Source organism: Triturus cristatus, chromosome 12, assembly GCF_964204655.1.
Source record: "Triturus cristatus chromosome 12, aTriCri1.1, whole genome shotgun sequence".
NCBI lineage: Eukaryota > Metazoa > Chordata > Amphibia > Caudata > Salamandridae > Triturus > Triturus cristatus.
The window spans coordinates 637863339-637882523 of record NC_140595.1 but is presented as its reverse complement, the minus strand read 5'-3'; the positions used below and the strand labels follow the sequence as shown (position 1 = coordinate 637882523).

General features: G+C 39.9%; 1 protein-coding gene across 7 annotated transcripts in view; it reads left to right on the top strand.

Annotated features, from left to right (window-relative positions):
• Window positions 1-19185, top strand: part of LOC146776455 (uncharacterized) — a 228479-nt gene that overhangs the window by 49555 nt on the left and 159739 nt on the right. For 3 of the 7 annotated variants that reach the window (XR_014971991.1, XR_014971992.1, XR_014971996.1), the window contains exon 3: window positions 3817-3901. The exons of 3 other annotated variants lie outside the window; for them this stretch is intronic. The gene's annotated coding sequence lies outside the window, so the exon portion shown is untranslated. Of the gene's footprint in view, window positions 1-3816; window positions 4063-19185 lie in introns of all 7 variants that reach the window. One more of the 7 variants, XR_014971993.1, reaches the window with a different exon arrangement.

The window sequence follows — 19185 nt, the reverse complement described above, 5'->3', positions numbered from 1 at the left end:
GTAACAAGGTTCAGGCAGTTGAAAGCATCTAATCACAACAGAACATGCACGCCAACTATTACACCTGGGCAATAACAGATTAGATCTTGGAATGAAAATGGCTTCAATAATATGATGAAATGAGGTGCAGTTTTAGAGTATACCCAAAAAATTATTTCCCAGAGGTGCTGCTCTTTCACCTGAAGACACATTTTCTGAGCGCAAACTGTATTTTCTTGGGTTTATATGGCTTTACTAGAGTTTACCATGTAGGATTTACCAGGTGATCATGAAAGGAGGCAATTCAACTCTGGAAATCCTTCCAACTGGTAGTGTCAGCGGTTCCCATTGATGTGAAGCAATTTGTAATGGTGACAGGAACATTAGAAGGTCAAACATGGATCCTCATCAGTGTGTCTGTCCATGCCACACTAATTGACAATACCTAAAGGTGTTTTATGAGGATTGAATCCCCAGGCAGAATGATACTCTTGGCGTAGACTTTATGGTCCCAAAGCTAGATATCAGCAGTCCTACTGTGCTGCATAGGATGGCTAATTTCACTAAATATGCCAACATTCCTTGAGAATAGCAACACATGGCAGAAATGGCACCCAGGGATGAAGAAATTTACCAATTACTCAACCTCACATCACCCTTCCTCCCAAATTGACTATTTCCCCATTGAGGCAGAAATGTCTGGCATGTTGGCAGCACAAATCTGATCATTACTCTATAGAAATAAAATTATCCATGACCCGAGGAAAGTTTGTACAAGACCTCTAGGTGGTTAATGGATGAGGAATTTGCAGCCTCCAACAGAGAAGAAGTTGTGTCATACATTGAACTCGATATGGGCATGGTGCCTTCAAGAGCAAGTTTGTTGGGAAGCTTTCAAAACAGTTAACTGGGGGGCAGGACAAGTCTCTACTGGGCAGAAACCCTAAGGACAGGATATAGGAAGTGACAACTCGTGAAGAAATTATTACCAGACTAAAGCAGACTGCAGCACTTAACAATGAAACCCTCAGACAGCTCGAGGCTGATAGATCTTCACTTGCACAGTGACTGCTTGACAGTTGCAAAACTAGTTTAAACAGCCTCCTGGGCTAGAAATAGCAAACTAGGGAGACAAGGCTGACTGGCCAACAATGATGTGGATACCAAAATAGTCCATGCCATTCTCAAGAATGGGAAAGAACTTTTCACTGGTGCACTGCTAATCACTAAACCATTTGCTAGCTACTGCAGGCAGCTATATAAAGAGCACCCCCTTCAAAGACTGAGAAACAAAACCCCATATTAAGATACCGGAAAACCAACCCTAGATTCCCAATCCAAAATGGAAGAAGTTTACTTCCAGTGATTTCAGTTCCTGTCAAAATCACACATAAGGAGGTATTTACAAGTAATGGATGCGTTGCAAAATGTCTCATCCCTTCTTTTCCTTTCCATTCCATTCATCGTCAATTTGCTACTGTTTTTGTCTCTGATTTTTAAATCTTTTGTATTTGAAGACTCTGCTGGATTTCTTCTGGATTCTTCTTGCATGGATTTTCCTCTTCCCTGAAGTATTGGAAAGCTATTTGCCTTGTAATATTTGCTCTACATTCAAGAGCCACACAATTGCCAATGAGGTTTTTACCCTTTGTGTCCTTTTCATCTTATTTGGCTCTCTTTTAGGGAGCTACTTGACACCTTATATTTGTATTATTAAGTGTAGTGCAGCTACTTGGAGGAGTATCCCTTTCATCCGGCAATCTAGGAGGTGATTCAACAGTACTTCTCCCCATCCAGTTCTTGACAGCCATATAAAACTGTGAAATAAAAAAATTACCAAACTATAGAGTTTCACTTTTCACCACACTACTTTGCCCAATTTATGATTTTCTTCGCAGGAACAATGGTCTAACATACTCAGTGTTTGAGCATTAAAATAAACATGAACAATACCTCAAAATGAAAATACTGAACTATTTTTCAACAAAATGTGTGTTCCTAATAGCAATGGAATCAGTTATAGATTCTATTAGAAAGAGAGGAATTGAAAATATATCCTTCATTCATTGCCACTACATGTGGGACATAAGAAACGATCGCTGAAGAAGACATTTTTACACTCATTATTGTCCTTTCGGCTTTGTCATTGTGAAAGGCACACACAAAATGTAGTACAATGCCCCTACAGTGTAAACAACCATGTTCAGTGCAGTAGAACCTTACAAGTTCTTAAAATTACAACACTTTCAAATCTGTACATGTGCAGATGTCAAAGCAAAAACATAGTAAACTACCATTCATATTACAACATTTAAATGAATACATACAGCAATTAGAGGGTTAAAATGTGTTACTGGAAACAGATTTGTTGAAATGGAACAATCAAACAATATTACATTTTCAGAGAGGCAGCAAACCATGACTAAAATAGTTTAAAATGAACTTTCAGTTCAGTAAAGCCTATGTGGGATGAATACATAGGAGATATTCAGAAAAGCAAGTTTTTAAATAAAGTTATAAAGCAAAGTAAAACTGTACATTGAAATATATTGAACTTTCTTTTAGTCTTATTAAGTAAAAAAAAGTTTGCATATAACTGATATTAACACTTTTTCAATAAGAGAATATTACAAAACACTCTGCAATTCACCTTCTAAACAATGTAACTGTTCCTTAGGCACTTGGCACCATGGCAACAGGACATGGCACCACCCAATCCTTTTATCTTAACACTGCAAAGTAGACCATTCATAGTTTGAAGTTATTTTGGTTAATCATAGCTTGATTATTTAGCATCAGTTGCAACTTCTTGTAAGAGTTGGGCATCTGGCTTTCATTTAGATTTGGGTCAGTAATGCACAATGGATAATGCTTTTGAAGATGAACAGGACATGCAACCAGAAGATAGTAACATTGAACAATTATCATATTCGATACCGATTCACAAAACCATGAAGAACCGATGCAAGTAGTGGGGGTTAGTCAATTTTCAGTTTGATAGTACTTTAAACCTTTAGATGGCTTCAAACCTAAAAATGCGGAAGGGGTAATCTGTTGAGAATACAGATATTTATTTAATCATGATCAACATCATTGTCAGTACAATTTAGACACAACTATAGTGACAAGATATCACTGACCAGTCCACTATGATGATATTTCTCACAAAATGTGTCTGCAACTAACTTTAGGTCACCAGAATGCCATACTGAGAATAGTGAAGTAATACAGTCACCTTAACAGAAGAATGTACTGGGCGAGGACCAAAGTATTCAATTTTGAGATTAAGGCTAATCTACATTAAAACCACCGTCAATAGTGTGAGCTTTGTCGGGATCGCTGTAGTAGGTACATATACTGTGGTGAACAGAGCAGAGAGGAATGGCTAGTATGGCCACCTCCCTCCACGCCATCATGGACAACGTTTCCAGTCCTTGACATTATTGTTGCAGCAAAATGCATTCTCAGTGTTGCAATCTTGGTTCGCTTTACTTGACTAACAGACTTTATAACAATGGTTTGTGTATGTAAAGCTTAGCAGATTGTCCATACACAGTAATAACGTTGTATTCTCTTTAATGTTTTTCTCTTTTCTTCACTGTCTTATGCTCTGAACTTTACTTTACCTCACCCTTTTCTAAGGCACACTCATGGGCCACCAAATGGTTTAAAGTAGATGAGACTTTTGTCCTGATTTAGAGTTTGGCGGTGGCATACGGACGGTGTATCCTTTCTCCGCCATGACTGTCCGCCCTCTAGATTTTGCTTTTAGTAGTATGACAGACAAATCTCTGTAACTTTAATGTCTCCGTCGACCTCTTTCTATTCTATCAACAGAGCACTGTTGTAAAAGCAGTTGACGGAGGCCATGACTCGGTCCGGCTAATTTTGGCTCAGATTTCCATCTGCGTCTTCATGGCAGGTAACTTTCCACACCTGAGCTGGCAGTCTTGAAAGTATAAAACACTCAAACACAACCACCCTACCTTATTCAGTCACTTGATCAAGATCAACCTGATGCTCTAAGGTTCGTTTTTTTTATGCTCGTTATGGATGATGAGCCACGCCGACCATGACGGAATGGTAGGTAAAAAAAAACAGTTTGCAGTTCACTTCAAATTCGAGACAGCTGTTCCTTTCAAAATGCATGTGTTAGCCTTTATTTCATTTTAGTTGAAAATACAATACTCTATACCCATGTTCAGCTGTTTATAATGCCCTTTCTTTGCTAACGCATTTTGTAAATGGATTTTGTTTTTGTAAAACCATTGGTACCCGTTTGAACATACTATATTTACTCACAATTTCATGATTGTGTAGTTTTAGGTGTTTTACAGTTGCCTTTTCACCGATGTTGAAAATATCAATATAAAATAAAATATGTAAAAATTGTCAGTGTTTAACATGATTATTTAAAAATTAAATCATAAAAATATTCATATAATTTTCATCAGTATTACTGATCCATAGAAAAACTAAAAAATCTATTAATAATATCAGACATACATTTTTGCAAAAATTTTTGGGGGGTTTCATAAAATAATTCTAATTAAGGGTTTGTGTTACTATGTGCGCCCTAGCACACTTTTTAGTCTGAGAGCAATCAAGACCTGCTTGGATACACTTCCATAGAAGGAAAGGATGTACCACTTGCTTCAGAAGGCCACATCTGCATGGCCCACTGTTACTCTTGTAATGTGTAAATATTTTCAGACTTTAAAAAATGTACATGAAAATCGGGGACGCGCTTTTTTGAACTCACCACTGTTGCTATTTGGAACCAGGCTCGCCGTGAGGGGAACGGCATCATCAACGGGGCCATAACCAATCCGATTCGATCTGGGACATCGCCGGGAGGCAGCTGAACCACAGTTCCCAGCACCCTCAGCTCCGGGCGCCTGCCGCTGATGTCATCAGGCAGCGCCCGGGCTGTATAAATTACTCTCAGGCCCCACGCAGCGCGGGACGCGCGCGGGCAGCGCCCGGGCGAAGCCCGGGACAAGGGCGGGACCGTCTGTGGCCGTCCAGGGCCGGAGGAGGCCGGGCCGGGCCACAACTCCTGGTTCCTGAGCCATTCCCAAAACACTGTCATATCCTCAAGAGGACAGAGGACAGGGGAGATAAGTTGCAGGGGGCAATTTTGTGGCTACACATTTTTGGCGGACAACACCTATTGTTTCTGATAAAATTGGACTATGGTAAAACCGAAAAAACCCCAGAGTAGACCAGCGGGAGGAGCAAGGGGAACCCTTGACGCATTTATAACACGGGCAGAATCTTTACTCTCACACGAAATATTATTGACCGAGCGGAGGCTATCTCTTGATTCCCTCCTGGCCCACAAACGATCGTCACTGGGAGCAATCGCTGAATGTGTCACACCCGGGGGGGGCACCCTTGAAGGTCAAAACACCTTAGCCAATAGCAATAGTAATACCCAGCATGTGACTACAGCGCTAGTTCATACTCCAACGGTAGTCGAGGGGGAACAAGAGGTAATAATTTTGGAAGGGTCTATAACCTCCCCATGTAAACATCATACTTCTCCCTCGAGTTCAAATAAGGTGGTGTCACCAGCCCCGGGCATCAGGGAAAATAGAGCCGAAGTTCAAGCCGGGAACGCCACGGGGGTAGAGAGAGATCCTGACATCCCACTAGGGAGAGAAAGTGAAGTGATTACCCGATCGAAAAAAACACTACTAGGGACAGTCCCCACCCCAGTCTCTGGTCCTATCACGAATACCAAGTCCCTGCCAAATGTACATCGTAAAGGTACCGAAAAAGTCAGAAACGCTAATAAAACCAAAAAAGGTATACCTAGGAATGAGCCCATAGCCACTGAAGACACAAGATCCCAATTTACTTGCTCACAATGTGAAACTTGTTCAACGGTAGTTAGAAAGGAATGGTTAACGGAAGCAATGAAAGTAATAGAGTCCAATATAGAAGCCCTTCTTGTCAAACACTTGGCCCCTCTAGCAGATCATATTAACAAAATAGAGGGGAAAATAATTAGATTATTGGACGCACAAAATAGGGAACAGCCGGTGGCCCGAAATAATGCAAGTCAGGAAGGGCCGAGGAAGGACCTGTGTCCAGACAGCGCTGACTTAAATAAAAGTAGGCTGGCAGGGAGCAATACGAGAGCTGCCACTATAGTGAATAAGGACAGAGTTACACCTCCCATTACGGCAACCTCTAGATCACAGCAGGAGGGTAAGAATAGTGGGATGGTAACAGCTCACAGTCCTCCTGATGCACAGGCCAAAAGTACCTCGGGTCTTCAGACATTGGACTTGCCCCCAGCCTCCTGCCCATACACAATAGTCCTGGCGGGAGTTCCAGCCCAAAACCCCGACAGAGAAGAATCGACAAGCTCCCTGATAAATAAAACTAATCACTGGTTATTGAATAACGTTAGGGGAGTTAATACAAGGAACACTCATATTCTTATGGCTAGAAGGGTAGCTTGGGTAGGACCATCAGAGAAAAAATTTTCTGGAGATTGCGTTGTTGTCAACTTCAGAGACCCGCAAATGGTAAAAGAACTACTGGCTTTTAGTTGCGGGTTCTTTGATGGTGGGTCGACAATTAAAATGCTCCCACTTAATTTTTTCTATAGGGACTACCGAGCTGAGCAAAGACAAATGAACTGGAGAAGAAGGGAAAAGCTCACCACAAGAAATAATAGCCCGTGGTCTGGCCCCAATCGGTTCACCCCTTTATGTGAGAGAGCAGTGATGGATGAATTGGACTGACTGGCTCATGAAGAGCTTTTAGAGCCCCTTTCTCCCATAGTCAATTTAGAGTACAGGGAATGTTTGGATAGTACGGGAAACACTCTAGAATTATCCCTCAGGCGAATTGAAACCTCACCAACTCCTTTAGTTACCAGTGTGGTTATGGAAGAGACTTGTTTTGCAGGGACCCTCGACCTAAATCAGCCCACCCTAGTAAGGAGGCCAACAATTCACGAGGAGGAGGAGCTTAGGGTGGTTTCTTGGAACATCGCAGGATTATCTTCCAAGTTAAAAAATAAGGAGTGGTTGGATTTCAGCCAGAAATTCCATATCATCTGTTTGCAAGAGACATGGGAGACAGATAGTAGTACCGTACATCTAGAGGGATACAAAATGTTTTTCGTACCAGCACGGAAATCTAATATGGGAAGAGCGAAAGGTGGACTAATGATTTATGTGTCTCTCAAACTACAAGGATCCTGGGAGGTCATGGGCTGGAGTTCGGATCATCTACAGGGTATTTCTTACCGCAGGAAGGGCTTGGGTTTTGTCATATTAAATTTTTATAATGCAGTCCAGCCAACGCATAGGTTGAATGAGCTCGAGGATAGATTATCAGATTTACACGCTGGAGGAAACAACCCCCCAACCCTGATTCTGGCGGGCGACTTTAATTGTCACCAATGCCCACACTTAAAATGGGAAGGGGATAAATGGGATTGTTGCCCCTCTACCAAGGATTGGCACCTAGAACATACACTAGAAGGTAGCAAACTTGGTAACATCCTGGGCTCATATGATCTGATTCCTACGATGGAGTTAATTAAGCCTACTCACTTTAATGTGATTAATCCTACGTTTAAAGGCAGAGGGAGGGACACCATCATAGATTTTATTTTTATTTCAAATGATCTTAAACACAGGATTGTAGATTTTAGTATACAGATTAGTATTTTTAGTGACCATAATCCCCTGGTGCTGTTATTAAGGGTTGAGGATGGACCCGCTAAGGCAAAGGACAGTATGACGAGGGGCAAACTAGAAGCAATCGATCAAGGCAGGCGCATACGTTGGTCGAATATAGATGGGGAAGTATTTTACAAAAATCTTATTGCAACCCCCGATAGTGGGATTTGGATGTGTCTAGACCCGGATGTGAAAGGCAAAAAATTGATAAACGCCTTCATATATATGGCAAAGGAAATCGATAAGTTACTCAGGGCTAAAGCACCATCCACGGCCAACAGTCAACCGAAATGGTTTGACAAAGCTTGCTCTAGTGCCCAAAAAGAATTAAAACGGGCACTTAAAAAAGTACCGAAAGATAAGTGCAGGATCTCGGAATGTAGGGCCCATTATAAGCTGGCCATAAAAAGGAGGAAACAAACCATCCAATCTGAGGCTTGGGGGAATCTGAAGGAGGCAGCGGAGCTGAGAGACATGTCTAAATTCTGGAAGGTGATAAATGACCCAATTTTTCAGACATCAAATAGTGAGAAGATGGTCTGTAATATCCTCCCAGATGAATGGGTCTCTCATTTTAGCAAGCTATACAATCATGTCAGTGATCCAACCCAATCAGCCACAGATGTGGGGACTCTGCCAAATTCATGGGTAGAGTTTACAGTGGAGGAAGTAAAAAATGGAATTTGTGCCCTGACAAGAAACAAGGCCCCGGGGCCTGATGGGATTCCTCCAGATCTATTTTTATCGCAGGTCGAGCTGTGGGCACCTATATTAGTAAGAATTTTTAATACAGCCGTGGAAGAGGGATTGCCAAGGTCCTGGTCAACTGCCCATATTGTCCCCATTTTTAAAAAGGGAAATAAGAGTAACCCACAATGTTATAGACCGATCTCCTTAATTGATGTGTCTGCAAAAGTTTTAGGGAAGGTGATATTAAATCGTCTCATGGACTGGGCAGAGGAAAAAGATATTGTCACAGACACCCAGTATGGCTTCAGAATGGGCCGCTCAACTACTGACCAATGCCTCAATTTATATAATCTGGTCGCTAAATACACGGTGGCTGGCGAAGGTACAGTCTTTTTAGCTTTTATGGACTTAACAGCAGCCTTCGACCGGGTTAATCGAGGGAAATTATGGGAGATTCTAGAGTTGCTAGGGGTAGATTCGAGCTTGTTATTTATTTTAAAATCATTGCACTTTAGTACCACAGCTCAGGTCCGGTATAGTAACGAGGGGAACCTAACGGACCACTTTTCTTGTACAGGGGGTGTGAGACAAGGCTGCATCTTGGCGCCTTTCTTGTTTACATTATACATAAACGGTTTGGATAAGGCCCTGTGCACACTGGGAGTGGATTGCCCGAGAGTCGCAAGTAGAAGTATCCCGGTCTTATTGTACGCAGATGATGCAGTACTCCTCTCACGTACAGGGAGGGGTCTGCAATCTCTTATTGATGGCTTCTGCGAGTTTATGGCAAACCTAGATCTATCCCCTAACCTCACAAAATCCTACATTATGGAAGTAGGAAAAAGACCAACCAAGAATTTTATTTGTAAAATTGGGGGACACAAACTAGAGAAGGTCGAGGTTTTCAATTATTTAGGGATTACCTTCGACAAACATCTTAATTTTAGAGCACTAGCGACTGATAAATGCAAACAGCACGCGAGCATCATGGGCTCAATCATGAATCGTGCCACGAGATTAGGTAGATGGTCAGTGCTGGAAATATTGAACTTATATAATTCAATTTGTTGTTCTAAAATTATGTATGGGAGTGAGGTCTGGGGATTTAGAAATGTGGACTCCATACAACTAGAGGAAAACAAGTTCCTTAGGAGGATCTTGCAGGTTCCCCAAAGTACACCGGCCCACATCATTCACGAGGAGCTAGGGATCCCGTATATCTCTGACAGATTAAGCTTTAGGCCGTTACTGTGCTGGATCAAAATTTGGACCAACCCCGAAGCAAGCCTAAGCAGAGAAATAATAACAGACTGCATTAACAGGGACAAAGGTCATAAAATTCCATGGCTTAAATATGTTCAGGATAAACTGGAGTGGCTGGGATGTGCAAAATACTTTAGGGAACCATCGACACTAACACCTCAGCTAAAGGGCATTTTAAAGGTAGAATACATGAGGCGGATAGCCTGTGCCAGGGAAGATAGCGAAATTCTGAAAGGGTCAGTGAGATCTCATATATTAACTAAATCTGTTGTAGGTCTCGAACCCTACCTGGCACTAATCTATAACAAAAATGATAGATTTTTAATGACCAGATTTAGACTGGATCTTTTACATCATATTTTAGCACTTCCCGCGGGGTACACGAAAGAAATTGGTATAAAGGGTCCCTGTGGCTGCGATCTAGGATCTCCACAGGATACCTTACATTTTGTATTCTTTTGCCCTTTTTATGAATATCCGCGGGCTCTATTTTTAAAAAGCATCCTAAGGGCAAATAAATTTACCCAGGTTAGAGTGGCCCTTTTATACTTAAAACTGGCTGTGGAACCCTTCACACTGCTCTGTACTGTAAATTTTTTAAGACTAGCCGTGAAACTGAGGAAATCTAGAGGGGAGATGTAAGTGAGTTTAATTGCCGGGCGCTGTAGGCATCCGGATTAAAAGGCCCCCCGTACGATAGTCTTACATTGTACACAGAACAGGAGAGGATTCATGGAGTTTACACAAAGGATGAACTGTAATGTTTACAGTACCTGGGATGCTATAAGAAGTTTGTTTTAATTAGGCTACGGCTTATTTTTAACGTGATTGATCTTATATGAACTACGATCCTGTATTTTATTCACTGTTATAAGTTTGGTATTCCCTACCTGTACAGATGTCATCGCACTGCACTTTATAACTTTTAACATGAAATTTAGTTTAAATCCTGAGCCCAATTGATATCCTGGAATGGTCCATCAGATATGTTTTCTTTTTTAATATTTTAAGATGAATTGTTTAGATTACTATATGTGAAATGTGTAAATACATTGTTCTTTTATGGATGTTTTAATATCCGAATAAAGATACTTTTGATGGTACATGAAAATCGTGTGACTACAGACAGATAAAGTATGGCAGACACCTTTAATCAGCCACCTCATTGGTCTGACTTTAAGTGTAATTATCTGCTATTCCTAATGTATCTGTTAGAGATTTATTTGTTTTTAACACTAAATGACACATCCATGCACACATTGGCTGTATTCTTGCATTTGAAAATAATCCTCTTTAATCTTCACAATATCATGTCTCAAACGAATTTTAACCAGACTTACTATTATTTAGTCTTACTTCCATTTCCATGGTGACACAGCTGTCTTTGTAATGAATGTGAATAATTTTTAGAACATTAAGCAATCACACTACAAGGTCATATGTAGGACTTGTATGTTTTTTTAATAGCACACGCTATGGTCACATAGCTTAGGTCTCACGCTGGCACACATGTAAAGCTTTGTTTCTCGCATCTTATCTTAACACACAAACGGTCATATGTCATTAATAAACTCCCCCTAACATACATTTACCCTTGATGGCCTACTTTATATATATTTACAATACCATAGTATATACTGTTTGACACAATATGTAGGCCAAAAATCTATGAGCCTATCTAATGACAAAAACTCATTTACCCTTTAAAACGACATAATTCATATTTTCAGTGTCTTAGTCATATTTGTCATCTGTAATGAGTCACTGTTTGGAAAATGTACAATGTAAATAGAAGTCATGATGTTAAGATTTCAGAGTTCTAAATGTGAACCTTCTACCTAGATCTGCATCAACATTTTGCTAGAAATATATTCCTATTCTTGAAATAAATATATGTGCAATGTAGACCTAAGTCAAAATATCTGTCTTCATTAGTTTGTGTAATAATATATAATTAATACTATAAGACATACATTTACATGACAGTAGCTCATACATTTCACACACTGTACACAATCATAAACTACCCTGCGAAATCCCTCTTATCATAACCTATACCCTGATGAAATATTTGTGCAATATAGAATAGTAGTAACTACAAATAATTATTTACATGTATGTACATTTTTGTATTGGTTGAATCACTCATGGTTATGTCTAATGACATTTGTCAAATATGAGCCTTCACTACGGTCAAAGTGACATTAACTGCATTTCAACCTAGTTTATTAAAAAAAGCCTATGCTAGGTCCCACAATTGTAGTAATGCTTCCAAAAGCTTAGTTAACGTGTTTTTTAAAATACTCGTGTATACTTTCTATCCAACCTGTAGAGTTGTGTAAAAGATATACTATGTATATAGTACATATCTGTCTGTCACTGTTGTTACTCATCCTCATCTTAATGCAAAGATGTTAGACCTTCTATATTAGCACTTGAACTTACTTTCAAAACATGCATTAACAAGTGTATTTTTATCGTTTGGATTTGGGTGAAGGTGTGGGTTTGGGTGTGTGGCTGGGTTTTCTGGTGGTGGTTGGGTGTGAACAGATGGAGGGGCAAGTGCTGGTATGTGGGAGGCAGTGGTTTCTGAGGGTGCTCTGGACTGAAGAAAGTCTCTCTGCATGGCAGGCAGACAGAGTGTATGCCATCCAGGAAGGTAATTACCCAAATCAGCTGTTGACTGACTCCCTAGATGGCACACAACAGTGCAGTCTGCCCTATAGAGAGGCTTCGTAAAAGATCCACAGCCTCCTTGGACAGCACTGCTGGGTGGACAGGGGTGGGAGGTGAGGTGCCTGCGGCAACGGAGACCTTAGCCTTTTTGCGGGCTGGGTTTCGGCCCATCTCCGGGGTATCAGGAGGGAGGCTGTTGATGTTACTGGTGGTGATGGAGTTAGAACTAGATGTTATCATAGATGTTATCTTCACCACCACATGGGGCTGGCATTAGCTGGAGGCCTCAGAGTTTGATGAGGTACTGGCCTCCTGCCCAGTATCTTCACCCTCAGTGCTGCTTCATACCTCAGTGTTGCCACCTTCAGACTCCAATCGGCTGTCCTGTCAGCCAGGTTCTTGGCCAACATCTCCTTCGCTTGCCCTGGATGTAGCTGAAGTTAAAAATAACCATACATGAATAGCATTATGCTCTATAATATATGTTGTTTTATCTGTCCACTTACAGCCTGATTTAGAGTTTGGCAGACGGGTTGTAAACATGACAGATATCCTGTCTGTCTTTATACAAGTGCATCATTTTCTATATTATTTATACTAAGGTGGAAGGGATATCCATCACATTTGTGATGAAGTAACCCTTCTGCCAAACTCAAAATCAGGCACACGTATTTGTTTATCAGGAACAACAGAGTATACTTCAACTATCTTTACATTTTAATACACTTTATTATAAAGGTTTGGTCCTTATGCAAACTTTGCCAGACGTCATACTCTCATCACATGACATATATCCTATACAGCATATTCCAAGTGACATAGGATTTAATGCACTAGTAATATGGTGTACACAATATTGGTCATGTTTATGAGGGAGTATACCATCTTGCAAAGTCTCAATGAGGCCATTCATTCATTTATACATTTTTAAATGTGATTTATTAATTTTTGTGGTGCAGTTATGTTTTGATTTTATGTTCTTCCCGGTTGCATATGTTATGGATCCCACCTACAGCACGTCGGTATTCCTTAAGAACCTAATGCATTAGTAAGATCTGGGATGCTAGACCCCTACCTTTGCAGGGACTTATATCATCATGATATCAAAACATTTGTTGCCCATGTGAGTCGCAAGATTGTTAAACACTGCTAAAACGTAACAAGACGTTAACTGTGCAAGATGTTTAAAAATTCTGTAGATTTCTGTTTGTTTTTGTGACACATTCACCTTAAACAAATTAAAACCTTCCAGTAAATATTTTTGGACCTGTAAAAGTAAAGAATGTGTTTGAGGCCAACAACAGTGATATATTTACATGGGTTATAAATCACTTGCATTTTGTGCTTGCTTCAAATTGAGCAGACTGTCAACATGACTTTGCAAATATTTGCATTGGATATATTTTCAGCACAAAATGAAATACACAATCGTGCCCGATTTAGAGTTTGGCGGAGGGGTCACTCCATCACGAATGTAATGAATATCACGTTCGCCTCATTACAAGTGCATTACATCCTATGGCACTTGTAATAATGCAGATGGGATATCCATTATGTTTTCTAAAGGAGTAATCCCTCCACGAAAATCTAAATCATGAACGCAGGGTAAATGTTATACTTTTTGAAAGGGGTGCTTAACAGATATCCTGTCCACCTTATTGAAAACTGCCATACAATATAATGTTCTTGCAATATGTGTGGATCGGATATTGGTCACAGTTTTGAAGGAGTAATCTGTCTGGTAAATTTTAAAACAGGCCCTCAAGCTAAAAAAAAAAAACCTTTATGTGTTTTGCTTCAATTAATTACATTTTCACTACCTGCAAAAAGAAATTATACACACCCCAATTCTGAATTCTGATTATATACATATTGTGCATCAATTGAAATCACACTCTTCACATGGGCTACTGGCTACATGATTGATGACACATTTCATTACATGTTAGCATAATAAATTCCTGCACACAACATTGAACTAGACAGGATAAAGGTTATTGCTCCAGACAAAAACTCTATATAACCACACAAATATCTTATTTCTTTAAGATACTTTTCATAACCCAAACAACATTTAAACAAAAGAAATTATCCAAATTATCCAAATTATGCATCCTTAGAATGGAGCCATCAGTTTAACCTCTTAATTGAAGCTGAAAAAAAGGAGTGGTTATATGACAAATGTATAGCAAGGCAAATCATACTCTTATTCCCCATCCACTATGGGTAGACCACCTTCAGTATACACAACATCAAGGGGGTCAAACAATGTCACACCCACTGCCTCTTCCAGGAAGACATTCCCAGCTGGACTTCTGCTTTTATTTTTGTCCAGGGTCTGAGGTCTTCCCATCTCTTTCTGCAGTGCAGGCTGTGGCACCTATGGACCAGCAGGGCCTGCAATTTCCTGGCAATGGTCTGCCAGATTTTCATATTTTGTTGGGGCCTCACCTGAACAGAGCAAAAAGAAGATCAGTCTCTGTACACATTAGCTAACATTACTATAAAGAGATACTTTATTTAAAATTTGACATTGCAACACAACATACTTTAATGAGCCATGTCATCTAATAACATAAATATAGCATGAACATTATGCTACATAAAATGTATAGATTAAGTTAAAAATATTTGTGTCCCACACTGCAACCCTATAGTTAGAAAGCCTGTAGATATGTTGCAGTAGACGTTTCATATCCATAAACGAAAATAATCTAAATGCATTGTCTGGTGGTGTGTTTTGTGTATATATGATGCTCTCAGGATGTTTATGTCTCAGTCTCTTGCGCTATATATATATATATATATATATATATATATATATATCAACACAGATTGGAGTCCCAAACGCGCTCTCGGAGTCAAGAAATCACCAGGGAACGGGAGGTCACTTTGACACAGGTAGGTTTATTAACGTCATAAACCTGCTGCAACGCGTTTCACCCGCGAACGGGCTTGTTCACACAGCGTGTTCAAAACAAATGCCACATTACATACTGATTCGTATAGACATAGTTGTCATAGAGAGAGGACTTCGTAGCTCCCATTCAAAGGTACATGTATCAACAATTTGAGTTACATACAGCGCCATTTTGCACTCTGTTAGTACTACTGGTCAGTATTGTAAAATAAACATTAAATGCATTACATTCTTAGCAATTCGTAATTGTACGCAGTAAAAACCAATACTCTAAATAGTAATACAATAGTGTGGCAAGGTAGAGCGATAAAGTAAGAATGACACAAAACCTAAATTCATGGTCCAAAAGTTGCGTAATAATTCATAAATTTAAGTGTTAAGTTGTCCTCCACTATGTGTCATTGCCAGCGTGGCATCTATTGTGGCACCTTGGAATCAAGCAAAGTTACTTTTACTTTGTGCAAAGAAAACTTTATACAGCCTCGTGTTCAATACACAATCTATTGTAATCGCCTAATAGTGGCAAGAGACTGCCTGTTATAAAAAACGCTTTGCCGCCCCTTACATACGCATATCCAAAGAATGTGTAAGAAAATGCTAAGGGGCGCTGACCCAACAATGCAAATAAGACGATGTAAAAATAGTAACATGTAAAACCAAAGGAGTGTCATGTTCGCCCAATAGTGGCACAACACAGAATCTATTCATTCAGTCATATACGTAAAAAGTTTAAAGGTGTCTAGGTGTATGCAAATAGTGCAACCAACAGGATCCATCCAAAAGGGATTACCTTATCGTAACAGGGATCAAGACACCTAACTCACGTCTGTCAGATAGATGTGGTCTCACAGTATGTAAGTGGCAAGTTGAGTTGCCCTGTTCACTCTATATTCCTTAAACACCATCAGTGTAGGCCACAATCAAACAATATAGAAAAACGGAATCATATTAGAGAGGGAGAAAAGAGTGCATCTTTGTTTCCTAAATAACATGAGGTCAAATGAAAGGTTAGAGCATTAACATATCTGATTAGTACATATAAGATTCAATTCATTGTTAAATACTCGGAACCGCAACTTAAAGTCAAGTGCTTGATAGTTGTCAAAAGGCCAAATGCCCGGAAGTGAGAGCGAAGAAAAGGGTAGGGACCCCCTTGGATCCTCTAGGCAACAGTCCCTTCCTTTCCTCCTGCAGACAGAAGAACAAGACAAAAGAGAGAAAAGAAGCACAATGAGAGAAAGCCAACGGAAAGTCATTGGTCATTAAAAACACATGGTCAAGTTCAAAAACAAGTTCAACTGTGAGAAACATGTCAACACATTGCATATTCTGTTCCTCTGGAATACTCTATGTTGCTAACCAAAACGAGAACATTATAGTTAAGCCTCATGGTTATGGTCATAAAAAAGGTTAATTAAAACACAGGGAGAAACACATGGTAAAAAGCGTAAAGGGAACTTTAAGGCAAAGAAGAGGGAATTGCAATACTTTCTGCATGACATTCAATCTGATTGTAAGTGAATTGCCATCTCTTCATCCATGTTATGTCCATTTGGAAATCTGGTACACATCCCAATGATGTGTCTTGATTCCCTTTGCCTAAGACGTAGGGTGCGGTCCCCGCCTCGTTTGTTCGGTAAGATTTGTTCTATCCCATAATAGGATAGTTTTTTGTAATCTGAGAAATGAAAGCTTTCGAAGTGTCGAGCGATAGGATATTGTTTGTCTTTATTCGTAATCGCTCTCATATGTTCCAGAATACGTTTTTTCGCCATGTGTGTTGTACTTCCCACGTACCTTAACTTACATGGACATTCTAGTACATAGATTACAAAGGTAGTATTGCACGTAAGAAATTGGTTGATGCTGATCATAGTATTAGTACTGGTGTTCCAGAATTCCTTCACCATGCGACTATTGGCACAGGCCTTGCAGTGTCCAGATGGGAAGAAGCCTTGAATGTTGATACCTCTCGGGACAGTACTAGATATTAGATCACTATGGATCAGCAGGTCTCTAAAAGTGCGGCCCCTCCTATAGGTGATTTTCGGTCTGTCTGGTATACTGTTACCTATTATGGGGTCATTTTTTAGAAGCTTCCAATTTTGTGTCAGAATCTTTTTCATAGGTTCAGAGTTCCCATTGAATGTAAGAATCATGCATGCAGAATTAGATTCATCATCGTTATCTGAGTGTTCTTTCAATTTGTCTTTTAAGAGAGTGTTTCTCTCAACATTGGATATTTTTTCCATTGCTCTTTTGAGTACCCACTGCGGGTAACCTCTTTCTCTGAATCTTTTCACCATTGTTTTTTCTTCATTCTGGTAGTCGGTCAGATTACTGCAATTTCTTTTAGCTCTGAGAAGTTCTCCGTACGGAATGCTCCATTTCAAATTATCTGGGTGGCTACTCATGGCATGGAGCAGTGTGTTGCCTGCCGTACTTTTGCGGTAAAGAATCGTTTGTAACTTGTTCTCCACAACTCTTACTTCGGTGTCCAGATAGTTGACTTGCTTATGACTGATGGTACTTGTAAACGTCAGATGTTTATCATTCTGGTTCAGAGATTGAATGAAGAGACTCAATTCATCCTCTTCACCCTGCCAAATGAAAAAAATATCATCTATATACCTCAGCCAAAGAGCAACCTTGGCTAAAGTATCGCAGAAGATAGAGCTCTTATGAAGGTCCTCCTCCCATGCTCCCATGAAGAGGTTCGCAAAACTAGGGGCAAAGCATGTACCCATTGCCGTCCCTAGAGTCTGCTTGTACATCTCGTTATTGAACATAAAAAAAGTTATTGCATAGGCAAAACTTGATCATGTCAAGAATCATGGCTGAGTGACTTAAAAAACGTATATTCCTCCGTTTGAGAAACCTGGCGCATGCCTCAAGGCCTTGTTCATGGTCAATCACTGTATATAAGGAATTGACATCCAAAGTGACCAAGATGTAGTTTTGCTTCCATTCGAATTTCTCTATTTTGCCTAAGAAATCCTTGGTGTCTCTGACAAATGAGGGTAATGCGTGAACAAAGTCTCTCAGGAAATGATCTACGTAACGGGAAACGTTTTCTGATACACAACCTCTCGATGAAATGATAGGTCTCCCTGGCGGATTATCCCTATTCTTGTGTATTTTCGGGAGTAGGTACATGACTGGCAGTATAGGATGGTCTTTTTTAAGGAAACAATATTCCTCCCACTCAATCAATCCTTGATCTTTCCATTCAGATAATTTCTCCCAGATGTCATTGACACTTTCATTGTACTCAGCCCTGCTGGTCGGGGTATATGTGGTACTGTCGCTGAGTTGTCTCAAAGCTTCTGCGATGTACATGGTTTTAGTTAGAATTATGATATTGCCCCCCTTGTCTGCGGGTCTTATGACAATACTGTCATCTTTCGCCAAGTCCTCCATTGCTCTTTTTTGGGAGTATGACAAATTGTAGTTAAAATTTCGTAATTTCTTGGGCCAGTTCTTTTGCCTAAACTTGAGAAGATCACTGCCTACAACCTCCTGAAAAGTATCAATATTTTCATGGTTCATTTTGGGTAAAAATACAGACTTGGGCTTAAATTGGCTACACGCTGCTTTGTCATGTTTAATTTCTAGCTCCTCCAGTATGAGTAACGAGTCTGCACTCATTTGTGAGCCATCTGGGTTATTTTGTAATTCATGAATCGTTACCATAGCGTCTATGTCACCAATTGAGAGATTGGATTCTTGTGAGGGTCTTTCTGGTTGATGGAAGTCACGGTTTTTAACTGGCTTGAGTTTGTGCCACTTTTGTAATTTCAACTTCCTGCAGAATTTAAAGATATCAATCCTACTATTTACATAGCTCATAGGGGCAGCTGGACTAAATGATAACCCCAGACAAAGAGTTTTCTTATCTCTATTACTAAGAACTTTAGAAGTTAAATTAACGATAGTTTGATTTACCATTTT